Consider the following 14507-nt stretch of genomic DNA (forward strand, 5'->3'; position numbering starts at 1 on the left):
GAGCCTGAATTTCACATAGAATATCATATGTTAATTCAATATTTTCACCACTGTTGCATACAACCTAACTGTGCAACTTTCTAATAAACTTTCCTCCCCCAACAGTTTCTGAATAGATCTTCATCTCACTTGGATGAAAACATACCCATCTCCTCCATAAAGAGTTAATAAATGAGAGTTCCTTGCCTTATGTCACTCATCTTCCTCCACACAGGAAGCCTACAGGATTAGCAAAGCAGACATCTATTCACATTTAACTACAATGAATGCAGCCTTTAGGTTCCCATCAGCACCTTGTCTCCTGGCTACCACAACTTTCTGGTCTTGAAAACTGGGACCAGGAGCTCATTGGTTCAGTTCAAAACACACCTACTGAGGTTGTCTTATGGTTTATTTGTTTATTCCTCTTTCCTTCACATTGTAAACATTCCTTATGTTTAACCAAACAGCTCCTGCACACATCCTACCTGCAATGTGCCAGACATCTTCCTGTAGGTCACAACTGCCAGATGCCAGGTGCCAAGAACACTGGCACACATGGCATATCAGGTCTGTTACCTCTCTGAAGGTGACACAATGCATTCCTGCAGATTGTGAAACTTCAACCTCTTGCCTAATGGATGCCAGAAAAAGTAATCACCCTCACAAAAACAAAACAAACAAAACCAGACAGCTAGTTATATCAAATAAAAAACTCCATCTCACCTCACTTTTTCACCCCATTTATTGCTTTATTCAATATCTAATTTGGAAGTTCTTTGGTCTGGCACTGATCACAAGGCACAGTGGGGCCTTCAAATACTTAATGCAATGGCACAATCAAATCCCAAACCACATTTCTTCTTATTTCATGAGTTATGCCACACTGACAAGTACTTAATAAGAAAGTTAAAGGCTGCCACATGAAATTCTCACAACAAGCCAAAAAGCATGAGGCTACAATATGCCCTTCATCGTACTAGCACCTAGCAATTTCTGGATAAATAATTTGATTATTCAACTAAGAGCACAGACTGCAGCTTAGATTCTCAGCTAGAGATATAATGACTCCTTTATATAGTATATTATATTAGCCATCATTCAAAGAGTAAATATTGCTCTGGAAATTCAAATATCACCCCATTCAACTCTGGGGGAATATTTGGCCTCTGATTTCAACAGTGATGCAACCTATATCTGAATGGGAAGTATACTCAAATCTAAGCTCAGTGTGAACACATTATCTAGTTTGGCCATTAGCTAAAGACACGTGTTTGCAGGTTTGCAGGCTGGTTTTTGTTTGGTTGGTTTTTTTTGGTTTTTTTTTTTTTTACTTCATTTGTCAAAAGCTGAATGCATTTAGCATCGTAATTTCACTTTAAAACAACAGATTTGCATAATTACATAATTTTTGTACTTTCCATATGTCTAGACAAATTATCCTCTTTAACTGCACATCAATCTGTTTACTAGTTTCTACTCTATATATTTCCTACTGCTTTCAACTGTCCTTCCCATCTGCAAGAAACCTTCCAGAGGAAAAAAAAGATCTCTTTAGTCCCAGCTATGGTAGAGGAAGAATAAAAATCAACCACCTTCTCTAACAGTGAGTCCATGTCTTTTGCTGTTGTATGCTTGCAGCAGTAAGAAAAGACACAAGACATCAATTTAGGTAGGCTTCACCTAAGCTGATGTGTAGAATACACCTATAGGAACCTAAGTTAGATGCTATAATTCCATTACAGTTAAAGAAATAAAAAATTTATTCACCTCACCTAGTTAGCATGTATCTTAGCATAAGACAGCTCAGTCTCCAGACACTGATGATTCTACTGGTTAAGTTTCCACTGCCTACAACAGGAGCCCTGTTACACTGCTTCAGATGCAGACATGTTAAGGTAAATTAATTCTATCTACTTAAATACTGGAAATAAAGAGTTTTAGCTTGGCAACTGACAAAATGAGTATTACCTAAATACTACAGCCAGGAAAACTGCAAGCTAGCCACATCTCATCAGCTGAAAGCTGTCAGGAGACTTGGACATTGTCTGATGATGCACAAACAAGGAAAGCACCATGCAATGATATTGCCAAGCAAACTTTGAATCCAGCAACCAAACCCTAAATTAATGTAAATGCAGGAATAAATGGCTATGTAAAGCATTTGGAGGCAAAGAGTGGTGATCAATTTAGGCAATAGATCTCCTGGGCACAATTCAAAGTATATACATCAATCTTCGGCCTGTTCATTCAAGAAATTGATCTGGTTTTGAGGCCACTTTTTAATGTTTACTCTCTGAACTGCTTCTTCTGTTTCTAAAAACACTTTTTTTCTTCGGTGACTGTTATCCAGTGACAAGTTTCCTAACAAAGCAAGACAGCTTTGAGAGACATTTGATGCCTCTGGACTCCTTGACCTTTGTAAAACTTCTACACGCAGTAGAGAAGCAGTGCTGTGTGGTATCAGTACCTGATCTCCTGCCATTGATAAATGCATATTGGGTGTCCACAGTGACATCTCATCTGTGGATTATTATTCAGCTGATCTTGACATTTTGACTTGCTGCAGACTGAACTGGGCAGCGCTGCTCACAGGAGGCTCCAGCCCTTTGCTCTCTGATGTCCTCAGAGGGCACAGACACAAAGGATCTACTTCAGGGCTAGGTTCCACCTTGGTTTCCATCCATTCCCTGCTATGCCCCACAACAGGGAAAGTCACTGCATGCTGAGGCTTACAGTTCTGAGGTAACTCCATTGGAGGAGGGGATTTTTAAGCAGCAGCTTAAAGAATCAGCAAGGGCTGTAAGCATTCAATCTATTCTCATGCATAGGGACTAGCCACTAGATTGCAACCCTTCAGGGTTTAAACATGGTACAACTACAGAACCAAAACCCTTTTAAAAGCCAATCTTCAGTTAAAGAAGAGGGTATGAAAAGAACAAGGAAACAAAACGCTAAATTTAATTACTGTTGTCAATTTTAAAAGATCTGATGTTTTGAAAACAAATGATAGCTAAAGATTTTTGTGGCAATTGTTGTCCAACAGACAATATTTTTGCAGGGGAATGACAATAATGAAAGAAGATTAATAATGGTAGGGGGAATTGTCAAATTGTATTTGGACTTTGTGCCACCAGAAGTAATGAAATGACATTAGCAATCCATGAACTGAATTATATCCAGCTAATTTTGTGGCTCCTAGAAGAAAAGCACTGCAAATGATGTGGATAATTTTTCAGTGACTAAACACTAGATCAATATATTAGCAAATAACTTGGTTTTCAAAATTAAAGCATCACTTAATTTTCCTATTTTAACACAGTAATACCTTATAAAGCCATAAAACCCAATATGGTGTGGCCTCTCTCCGTATTTCTCAGAACTTCTAACAACAGAAAAGCGGCAACTCAAACTTAATTCAGCTGCTGTATCAATGAGCTTTGTCAGGGCTTGAAATTAAAGCGATACAGTAACTTGATAGCAAGATAAGGAAGGCAGTGCAGACAACAAGCAAACTCGCTACCACTTAGCATGAGCCGACACGAAGTTTCGGGGTGTGAGCGCGCAGCGGGCACGGCAGGGCTGCACACGCGTCCTGCGCGGCCACGGTCACGCCACAGCCCCGCGTGTGCCCGGGCGGGAGCGCTGTGCCCGCCCCGGGAGCGCCCGGCTGACCACCGCGGGCAGGGCAGGCATCCCATCCCTCCCGAGCGCCCCGCACGCGTCCCTTGTCCAGAAACTCACTCACAAGGGGGAAAAATAAATAAAAACCAAAAACCAAAACAAACAAACAAAAACCCACAAACCCCCACAAAATCAAAAATAAAACCAAAAAATAGAGGGGAGGGAAAAAAAGAAAAAGTGTAAACAAGCAGGATTCATCTGAACGAGAGACCGCAAGAGCCAACCCGCACATGCTCCGGCGCCGGGAGCGCCCGGCTCCCAGCACCCCCTGCCCGTCCCGTCAGCTCCGGGGCTGCGGCGGGAGGCCCCGGCCCGGCCCGCGCCACCCCCGGGGGCCGGGCCACCATCCCGCGGGGCCGCCCCGAAGCCCCTCGGCGAGGCGTGGCCGCCGGGCAGCGCAGCTCCGCGGAGAGCCCCCTCTGAGGCACTGGCGTCGGGACTCGCCCCGGTGCCTGCCCGCCGCTCCCGGCCGGGGATTACCCGCAGCGAAACCTCCGGTCCCCGCAGAGCCAGCCCCGCCGAGGGGGCAGGGGCCGCGCCACCTCCGGCCGCCGTGCCTCGGCTTCGCCCTCCTCCTCCTGCGGACGGCCCCGGCCCGGCTGCGGTCCCGCCTCGGGGTCAGCGGCGGATGAGCGCTTTGCCCCGCTAATCCCCCGCAGGCGCCGGCAAAGCCGGCAGGGCTCGGCCCGCCCCGGGCAGGGCGCGGCGGGGGCGCCGGGGCGGCCCGGGCTCCCTCCCGGCGGGGCCGCTGGGCATCCCGGGCCGGCCGCCTCCAGAGCCGGCCACAGCCCCGCACCCTGATCCGCCTCCCGGGGATTACACGGAGCCGAGCCTGGAGAGGCTACTGGCCTGGCACGGGAGAGCTGCGCTCCTGCCCTCGAGGCTGCCCGTGCCTGCGCTGCCCTGAGGAAACCTAAGGGACCTACCTGGCCCTCTAAAAATAATTCACATGTGGTGCACGGCCCGAGCTCACGGTAGTGCCTGTTGCAGAGAGGTGACTAAACTGCAACAGCACAACATAAGTGTAGTAACATAATATCAGGGTAAATTTGCAAGACAAAGTACTCAAAAGTTGGAAATGGATGAATTTTAGAAGTACAGCTGCTACATGGTACATTAACTAGGCTTTAATTATGCTGGTTAGGTTTTCTTTGCAACAACCCTAACAAATTCACGGCAAAGAAGCAGCAAAATTCTGTCAGCACTGTATGAGTTACTCTGATGTAACTCCATCAGAGTTACTCTGATGTAACTCCATCAGAGACTGCATTGAGTTGAGTTTGTCTCCTTTCATTTTTCTGATAATATTTGAACCTGGGGGTTGTTTCCAGACAGGTCTGACACAAGGGAAACTGTTTCAGAGCTATGTTTTACATATTTCTCCAAAGGAGAGTAGACACCAGGTAGCTCCCCCTCCCTGAACATAGCTCTCATTGCTTTCAGTGGTGCTTGGGAGTGCCTGGCACCCCAGTGCCTTTTGGCTGCGTGTCTAGTGAATGGCAAGTCATATGCAGAAGCATGATAGTCTAATCCTCTGATCATGCAGAAGCTTGGCCAGAGTGCGCCATCAGAAAAAGGCTACAAGCCTCTCAGTGGAAATTCAGCTGCAAAAAGGAGTGATGGGTACTCATAGCTCTTCTAGAAAGAGCTTGCATGCATCCAAGACCTGGAACAAGGAGCTGAGAAGTGTTTAGACACAATCATAGGAACCAGAAAAGACAGTAACATCAGTGATTAGCTGATATGTTCCTTTCTTCAGTGCTGTCCTAAAGCCACTGCTGCCCACTCATCTAACTCTCTCTGTGTGCTGACGTTACCGTCCCTGAGCTCTGAAGATCTAAAATTCTCTATGAGCCCTCCCTCTGTCAAAGGGACCTCAAAGGCAAAACCCCATGATAGGGCTCAGATAAAACACTTGAAGTATTGAACACATTATGTCTTCAGCATTAATTAATTTTTCAGGTGAACTGTGAAACTCCAAAAAACTCATATCTGTTTCATTTAGGTAATCCTGAACGATATATAAGTAATGGCAGCCTGTTGTTGCAGAAAGGGTCCTAGTTTAAACCAGTTAAAGACCAATGTCCAAGGCGCATAGAGCTAGGCACTGTTGAAACAAACAGGGAATTTATGCCTTTAGGGAATCTGTGTGTCCAATGGACACTGGTGGTGCTGGAAAATTTAGTCATGAAATGATTGCGTGACAGTCAGTGTAATGCAGCCCAGCCACATTCCTCCTTTGCCTTTATTTTCACTCCTTCATGTTCTTTTTCAATCTCAACCCGCCTTGGCTGTTGCCCCTCATTTTCCCAAAAAATTACTGCTTTGCTTTTATCTAGAATACCTTTCAGATGAGATTTCAAGGTTCTAGAGTAAATATGGGTATATGCTTTCTCTACCCCAAAATAAATTTGAAAAAATCAAGGACAAAAATAATGTATTGACAATATCCAGATATATATATTAAAAGATAAATGAAGTGTGATCATCTCCAGTTGTACCTGGTATGAGGTTAAGTTTGCTTGATGCTACAAGACAGTATCAATACTACATTCTCTTTCTAACAGATTGTGGTTAGGTTAGTTTCGGATTTTATCCTTGCCTTTCAACATGGTTTTTACCTTCATTAGAAGCATTGTAGGTGCAAGTCTGAGAACTATTTTTAAATTATTATGTGACAAATATGAAAGCAGTATGAACAGACAACCTTTCAAAGCATCCAAAGCATCTTCAACATTAGGCAGTTGCTTTTAGAGTATCTTACTCTTCATTATTAAAATGCAATGGACCCAAAACATACATAAGTATAATAGACCTCTTTTACTCCAGAGCTGATACATTCAGATTTCTACATTCTTAGAAGCTTCTAATAACAAAAAGGTGTGTGGGGGGGACGGACATGTCCTTGTGATTAAGGCACCAAACTAAGGCTGTAATTTACTTAATATTTTATATATTGTGAAAGATCATGCTACATCCAAATCAAGTCAGGATGCAGATAGGCAGGACGCAGTGGACCCTCCCTACAAAAGGAGGTCCTTCACTGCCAGGCTCCAAATCCTGGGCAGAGTTCAGCCATAGAGAGTTTGTGGGACCAAAGACACATGTTCCTGCTATTCATCTCCTTTTCTCTTTACAATCGATCTTTTAATAGTATTCTACTCAAGAGCAGTTGTTTTCATGACTAACAAGGTACATATGCAAATAGCAAGTGATACACAAAAAGATCAGGAGCTATATAAATGATAACTTAAGAAAATAAACAAGCATGCTTAACTAGCAGAAGACCACCACTATAAGAATAAAAGAACTTACCTCTCTGGGGAAGTGCTTTTTGACCTCTCTGGCTGCTTAACTGAGCACAGCCTGTAGCAAATATAAGGAACTCCTCCCCTTTGGTGTTTATTACAGAGAAGCAGTACTTCCTGCAACACCTGAGTAAATATCCTCTAGGAAAACCACCACAGAGTTTGTCTACATCTAGCTCAGTATTCTTTTGATCATAAATGCCATATACCATAATGAATTATCAAGGATGTCCAAAGGCATAAGTTATCTATTTGAATGCATAGTTTTCTCTAAAGCAACCCTGAGCTTTGCCAGATATTTTCTTTAGTTGATCAAAAGAGCTCCGTAACCCCTTTTGAAAGTCTTAGATGTGTGATCCTTGTAATCACATTTAAGGGGCTGGCTAGCTCAGGAGATTGTTAATAGGATACAAAACCTTTAACATCCAACCCAGATCACTGCAGATGAAAAGCTGTGACTATTCAACAGCTTTTTCATGTCCCATGACCTAACTTAGTTCCTAAAGGAGAAACGTTTGTATTCCTTCAGATTTACAGAATGTGCTTTTCAGACTTTTTTAAACTGCATATATAATACAGAACATTTGACAAACAGGAAAATAATTTAAAAGCTCAGTGGTAACTAATGAATCCAATTAAATCAAAACAATTTTGGAATTCCCCACTCCAAAACTGTCTCCACAGTCTCAACAAGCCCATAAGCACAGAAACTGCCAGTAAGTAAGAGTGGTTTAGGAAGCTGACAGTTCTTCATTAAAATGTGCCTCTCTAGGTCCCTGTCATTAGACCCAGGAGCTGCACATCTAGCAGAGAAGTATTGCCTTTGAATGGGTGATAGCCTAACTCATGCTTATTGATTTATATCCAGTATGGAAAAAAATGTTACAAGTAAAATGTGCAAGGTATTGTATTGAAATTTCACAGCTATTTCTATTTCACTGGGTTTGAGGTAGCAAAGTTTTAGGGTTTTGTAAGTGTTGTTTTCCATCTAAGAAAGTCCTACGTTAGACACAGTTTGAACTCATGTCTCAAATTCAGTTTATAAAAGTGCTCTTAATTTTTTCAAAATACTGGGTAAAGATGCATCGGAAAATTTGAGATATAAAACCTTTTACTGTTCTAAAAAATTACAGTAGAGAAGCTCAGGGACCAAGTGATAACTGCAGAGAACTATGCTGCAAAATGTGTCCTGGCCTTTACTTACTTAGTACCCTTATCCTTTTCTTGGAACACACTGATCACTAAAATAACATTAAAGGATTTTGCTTACGTCCAGTGATGTCATCCAGTAAGAAGCTGTTGGGACATCTGAGGATTGCTGCTTTCTGCATCCCTGAGGAATAGAAAGTGCCAATCTTGAAAATGTGCAGATAAAGATCTGGGGTTGTGGTAGTGCCATTTCTTAGTGTGCACAATATATCCCTCAGTCATGAAGCTGTCTTAAAAATTGTGGGATTAAAAATCTAAACAAGCAATAAACAACACCAGTCACATGGTAATATCAGTCACATGGGTCATCTTGTTGGTCATCTTGTTAATACAGCATTTCCCAAACTAACTGCTTAGATATTTCATAAGATCTAAGGTTTGGTACTTTATAGTTTTGTGCAACATTTTTTGTAACCAGTTTTATGGAGGGTCTCACTTGTATCCTGGAGTAGCAGTGCCTGTCTCATGAGGTGTTATGTGCATTTCTTCACAGTTATCATTCTTCCCAGCCCTTGAAAGTTTAGGTAATCAGCAGTCTGACATTAAGTAAAATACCTATTAAACAAATACCACTATTGACACTACTAAACACAAGTGTACTTTGGTGTATAAATAGGACTGTGAACTAGTGAAGTATAAGGAGCATCGGGGTATTGATAACTGAAGCAGTTAAATTGATTTTTGATATGTGCATCTAATTAGCATCTAGCATAGCAGGACCTTCAATTCATTGCATTCCATGTCCTGCTATTTAACCATTTTTTAATGGAGCAAATAGAGTTCATATCAGGTGATAAAAGAAGACTCAGTGTTGAACCAGTGTATTTTTTCTTCTGCCTACGAAGGGGTCACAGGGTACAAATGAAAGTGTTAGCCAGCAATGATAGGTGTCATTTTGTGCAAATTACCCTCACCTGAGATGGAGAGACAATTTTTCTTGTTTGGTAGCCAGAGCACATACATTTCTGTACAGGTACTGAACACATTTATCTAACACCAACTTCTCTCAAGACTGTACCACTTCCAATAGTCCTGGCAGAAGTCACACGGCACCAGATCCTTAATCTGTGGATTAACTGGATGTTGAGATACCATTTGGAAAACTTACACTACTAATCCTCATAATATGTAAGGAGCTGTAAAGTGTAATTTAGGTATTCAGCAACAAGATGGAAAAGAATGGTAACCTAAGCAATTTCATGAGCTTTATTAGGCTATACCTTCTTTTAAATAACATTTCTTAAAGCAACTCCCTTGATTTTGAATGGAAATTACTTGTGAGGTTTGCAAATTTGAGGCTCAAAATACTGTTCTTGGACAATTTGATGTTTGGAATATCACATAATGTCCAGAATACTTCCAATGAATAAACAGAATGTGTCCAACATTCTTTGTTTTGCACATTTTTTCCCCTGTTTCAGACATATCAGTAGCTTACTGTCAGTCTATTCCTTCCCTTGGAGCCAGAGGTAACAATCACATTGCCAGACTTCACACACTTCACAAATACATGCTTTATTAATCCCAAACAGTTTAAAAAAATAAATAAAACCTAGAAAATTCTTTTTCTTTAAGCAAAAGAAGAGATAGACACAAAAAGAGAATGACAACATAATCTGAGAATAGCCTGGAAAGCTTGTTCTGGAGTTTTTCTCCATTATTCTACCCATACTATTTTGAGTTCCTCAGCCTCCTAATCTAGAGGCACTCCACAAATGATTTTTATAAACAGTTTCCTATTTGTGAGCCTGTCATTAATCTCTGAAGATGTTCCAAAGATAGCCCTTGGAGGATTTGGATTTGTCTTCTTTTTAATCCAGTTAGAGAGTATAGCAAACAGTGACACAAACAGGATTACGTTTGGAAGGGTTCTGTGCCTGGTTATGTCAGTGGCACACAGACACAGACACGCTGAGTTCTGCTTCCCTGCTCTGCAGTTTGTTGTCTTCCCAGCTGCTCCTCCTCTTCCTTTCTGCTTGATTGTGAACACATTAAAAAAAAACAAACATATTTACTTTTTTTAAAAAATCAGATTAAAAAAAAAAGAGGAGGAGGGAAGCCGTGTGCCATCCTGATTTTAAACTTATCTGTCTTTGTTACCACATTTGTGTCCCAGTGCTCTCCTGAATGATGAGACAGCCTTGTAATATTGTCTGGTAGCAGGAACAGAACCCAAGGTCCTCTGTTCCCACAGAGTACTTCCTACTTTTCTGTGGTGATGGTTTTTAGAAGCAAATTGTCATTAGGATTTTGTAGGTAACAAGCAGTTTTTGAAATAAAAACATGGATTTTTAAACACTGAGGGTGACTTAAACCACTAAAATAAAATACAGACGGTATCAGTATATTGTCCACTTCAGATTACCTTCAAATCAAGGCAAAGAATTTAAAACAATGAAAAGCTGTTAAAGCATCAATAATTCTATGTTCCTGAAAGTAATAATTGCATATTGATTATGGCAGCTGGAGTGCTAAATCTTCCAATTGCTCTTTCTATGATCATCTCTCTCCATTATTTGTAACTCCCTCAGTTTCTGCCATTAGCTGCAAACTGTATCAGAACATAATTCTGCTTCCCAGCTATTGTCAGGAATTAAATTCTTTAGGAGACAGAGTGATAAAGACTTGTATTAAATACATACCTGCTTTTGAATGGTTTTTAATCTCTTAAGATTTTGAAACTTACATGTAGCCAGATTCAAGTCTGTCAAATGGTGATAGCCTGACTTTATAGATTCTTAGGACTAATAGAAGATATGTGGAGTGACTGGCTTTGGTATTTCATGTAAGTTTTTATAGGTAACAAGGGTTCACATCTAAGAAGACACCTGATAATATATTATGTCAAAAACACTCATAAGATAATCAAGATAAACTTAATTACCTCTCATGTTTTTCTGACTAGAAGTTTAGTTTTTAAATATACATTATCTGTACTATGTTATGGTTTGCATTAAAGTCAGAGAATGCATTTTATAGAAAGTTTATGTAATATTAGGTAGTATTGATTTTGCTGCTGTACACTTATACCTCAGATGGTATCTGACATGATTCAATATGAATTGTAAGTCACAACAACATGGCAGTGTAAATCGTCCAAATTAGCTCTGAAGGTTTCAATAAACAAGATCTAAACTAAATGAAAAGGCCAATATTCAAAACCTCAAAGTCAACAGTCAGTAAAAGTCAAGTAAAAATTTTTCTCCTTCACATTTTCTAGATAGGACAGAAGACTGTACTCTGTGTGTTTGTTAAATAATACACCTTTGCAAAGCTGAGGTAAACTTATCTGGCTGTTCTTTAAAACATTTAAGTTGCAATTAGTATAATGGTCCAGCAGTTTCTGTGTCTAGCTGCCTTCCAGTGCCAGAGTTAGATCTTCAGTCTGCCTTTTAAAATGTCTTTTTAAAAGGGATTGTTAAGGAAACCTGAAAAGGAGCTGTAGTAGATCTAACCCTGTGGAAGTTTTCAGTCCTGACAGTGAAAATGGTCTTTATGAAAGTGCTGTAAGGCACAAGTTGAGTGGCATAAACTCTGTTCCTCAAACTCAGCAGCCTTTGCAACTGCTAATGCTGAGAAGTCTCGGAGGAATGGATCGTGCAAAGTTAAATTCAATTTCAATCTACCCTAAATTATGAGCATCATGTAATCAGCACCAAAACCATCAGGTGATGGGTTTTCCCTTACAGAGTCCTATGTGAACTGGACCTTGAGCTGGTTTTCACACCATAGCACAGTGTCCCAAGGGGTGAGAGAGTGGGGCTGAAAGTGTATTGCTGGAAGTAGAGGTAGGGCTGTTTCACCCCCCATTACAAAGGTAGCGCTGAGAAGAAAAGCTGGTTTTAAGATATGATCTGGCCTCACTTGTAGGCAGTCTGAAGCACAGCCTATTCTTGACTCTCTGCCAATAGTAACAGTCTCTTCATCTAAGCTCTATATTTAACATTATATGTATAATATATAATAAATATGTATAATAATTTATAATAACTAATGCTCTTTTCACCTTCTTGATCTCTCCTTACACAACTGGGAATCCACAAACACACTATTTGGAAAGACCAGACCATAAATTCTTATTCCAGATGTCAAATCAGTCCCAAATGAAGAATTAGGATGAGGCATTTCATGTGGGGTTGTCTTATCCCATCTCTGCCTGTTACAGTGCTTCATGCATCTTTCTTTGATGGAGCTGAAATTGCTTACTGTCGGAGGTCCAACCCTAGACTGGGTAGCCCACAGGTTTGGTTCTCAGCTGTGAAAATGTGGTGTTCCTTCTGTAGCCTCTTGGCCTCAGGATTAGGGTGTTTTCCTACCCTGTTGTTGCCTGACACAATCTCCTGTGGAGAGCATCCTAAAAACAAGCCAGGACTGTTTGCTTTATCCCTTTTAACTAAAACATACTAGTTAGTCATTGTTTTCAGACACAATTGAGACAACAATGTGATTTTTGACTTTTGATAAGTCACGCAGAGGTCAGGGCTGCTGTGTGCGCTGCCATCCTCAATCAGCCTGTCTAGAGCAGAAAGGCTGTTCTCGGAGATAGTTTTGTGTCCTGAGGTTCTGACTTTGATTGTGGCAGCTGCCTTGCTTAGCAGGCACGGCGGGATGCAGAGGGAAAGCAGATCAGAGCAGCGGGGGAGGCTCTGGGAGCACAGCCCAGAGCAGGGCCACCCACCACTCCCTGCTGCCGTCTGACAATTGAGCTCGGATCTCTACCTTCAGGTCTGCTTGGACCCAAAGAAAGGAGACATGGGTAGCAGCAAATTGCATACAAACTTTCCACAAATACAAACAATTATTTTTGTTTTGGTTTGGTTTGGAGTTCTTTATTAAAAACAGACTTCGTCTTAGGAGAAATTCCAAATCTCACCCAGGAGAGCATTTCCCATGCAATGCAAACCTCCTGCCTGCTCTGTCTGGGGGTACTGGAAGGATAGTGAGCCTGACTCTGCTCCCTGGGCCTGTCTGACTCAAGAAACTCCCAAATTTGTTATGTGGAAGCTATGTCCTCTAGCTTAGTGTTCAGAGTGCAGCTGCATGAAGTAGCAAATAGTAAATTACTATGATTGTGTGAGGGAGCTTGCTAGGGCACTGTTTTCTGATTGGGGGAGCACATGTCTGTTTCTGATTATCAGATGCACCTGTTATGATTTTCATTCCTAACCCCAATGTCATTCAAGCAAACAGTAAAACTTGTGCTGGTTTGGAATGGGCTGGGGATTGACACTTGACAAGCAATACTTTTAAAAGAAAATTAGTTAATTCCCTTATTGCCTTTTTAGATATAAGACAACAATAAGGAGCAATACTGTACACTTTCTGGTACTGTTTAATCATAGGATTTATTAATATGCTGCAGTCCACATGCACATTATCAGCCCATTGCCAAAGGTGTTGCAGTAGGCAGTAAAGATCTCCATGCTCACAGGCAGCAGGCAAGATTTTGCTTTTGAAATCTGATGCAGAAGATCCACTGCACAGACAGCATCAGAGCATCTCAGATGGCTGTCTCAGAAGGAGCAAGGCGCAGGATATGATGTGTTTTGCACCTGTTATGCAACAGAGAACAATTTGCCAATTAATTCAGGTAGAAGAGATAACACGTCTTGGATTTCCTGCTCTTAATTTATTGAACAGCTAAGCCCTTGGGACTAATAAAAAGTATTTCATCTGCCTGCAGGAGGTTTACAGTTTCTGATAAAATAGAAAAATACCAGCTCTCAGAATGGCAAAGTATCATTAACTGATGCAGACTTTGCTTTGAGAGCATTTGTGGTGGACTAATTAAATAAATGTTCTACCTTACCTTCAAATTGTACTCCCTGATGGGCAAAATGATAAACAACAAGGTACATGGGTGAGCATTTCCTCATTTTCTTACCACTGTTTCTTGACCAGCCATGAGAAAACAAGGTAGGAAATAGCCTTTCCATCTTCCACTTTTTTTCTGGCACACAGGTGATGGGAAACTTTAATTTTGTAGGCATTTGTTACATAGAATTGCATCCTAGGACCTAGGTGACAAGCTCAAGTGTCTTAAGTACTAAACCATGACTGAGGGAGTATGAATACAGAGGACTCTATGTCTTTACTTAGGAAATAACTGAAAATAACTCATAAAAGATTAATTCACTTGCTAGTTTCTTCTTCTCTGCAGCTTCATTATACAAATTGGAAGAACAGGTAATACAATTGAAAGTCTTCTGGCTTGACAACAAATTCCCAGAATCTTCTCACTTTCAAACTAATAAATAAATCAAATGTTCCTTATTCATGAAGATGGCAGTACCATCTTACAATGCTTGCTGCGATGCCAAGTGCAGT

At 41.1% G+C, this 14507-nt stretch overlaps 1 protein-coding gene across 6 annotated transcripts in view; it reads right to left on the reverse strand.

Annotated features, from left to right (window-relative positions):
* Nucleotides 1-14507, reverse strand: part of MYO3A (myosin IIIA) — a 137176-nt gene that overhangs the window by 112089 nt on the left and 10580 nt on the right. For 3 of the 6 annotated variants that reach the window (XM_064704086.1, XM_064704087.1, XM_064704083.1), the window contains exon 1: nucleotides 4144-4383. The exons of 2 other annotated variants lie outside the window; for them this stretch is intronic. The gene's annotated coding sequence lies outside the window, so the exon portion shown is untranslated. Of the gene's footprint in view, nucleotides 1-4143; nucleotides 4384-6978; nucleotides 6995-14507 lie in introns of those variants that run through there. One more of the 6 variants, XM_064704085.1, reaches the window with a different exon arrangement.

This window comes from Zonotrichia leucophrys, chromosome 2 (assembly GCF_028769735.1).
Source record: "Zonotrichia leucophrys gambelii isolate GWCS_2022_RI chromosome 2, RI_Zleu_2.0, whole genome shotgun sequence".
Classification (NCBI taxonomy): domain Eukaryota; kingdom Metazoa; phylum Chordata; class Aves; order Passeriformes; family Passerellidae; genus Zonotrichia; species Zonotrichia leucophrys.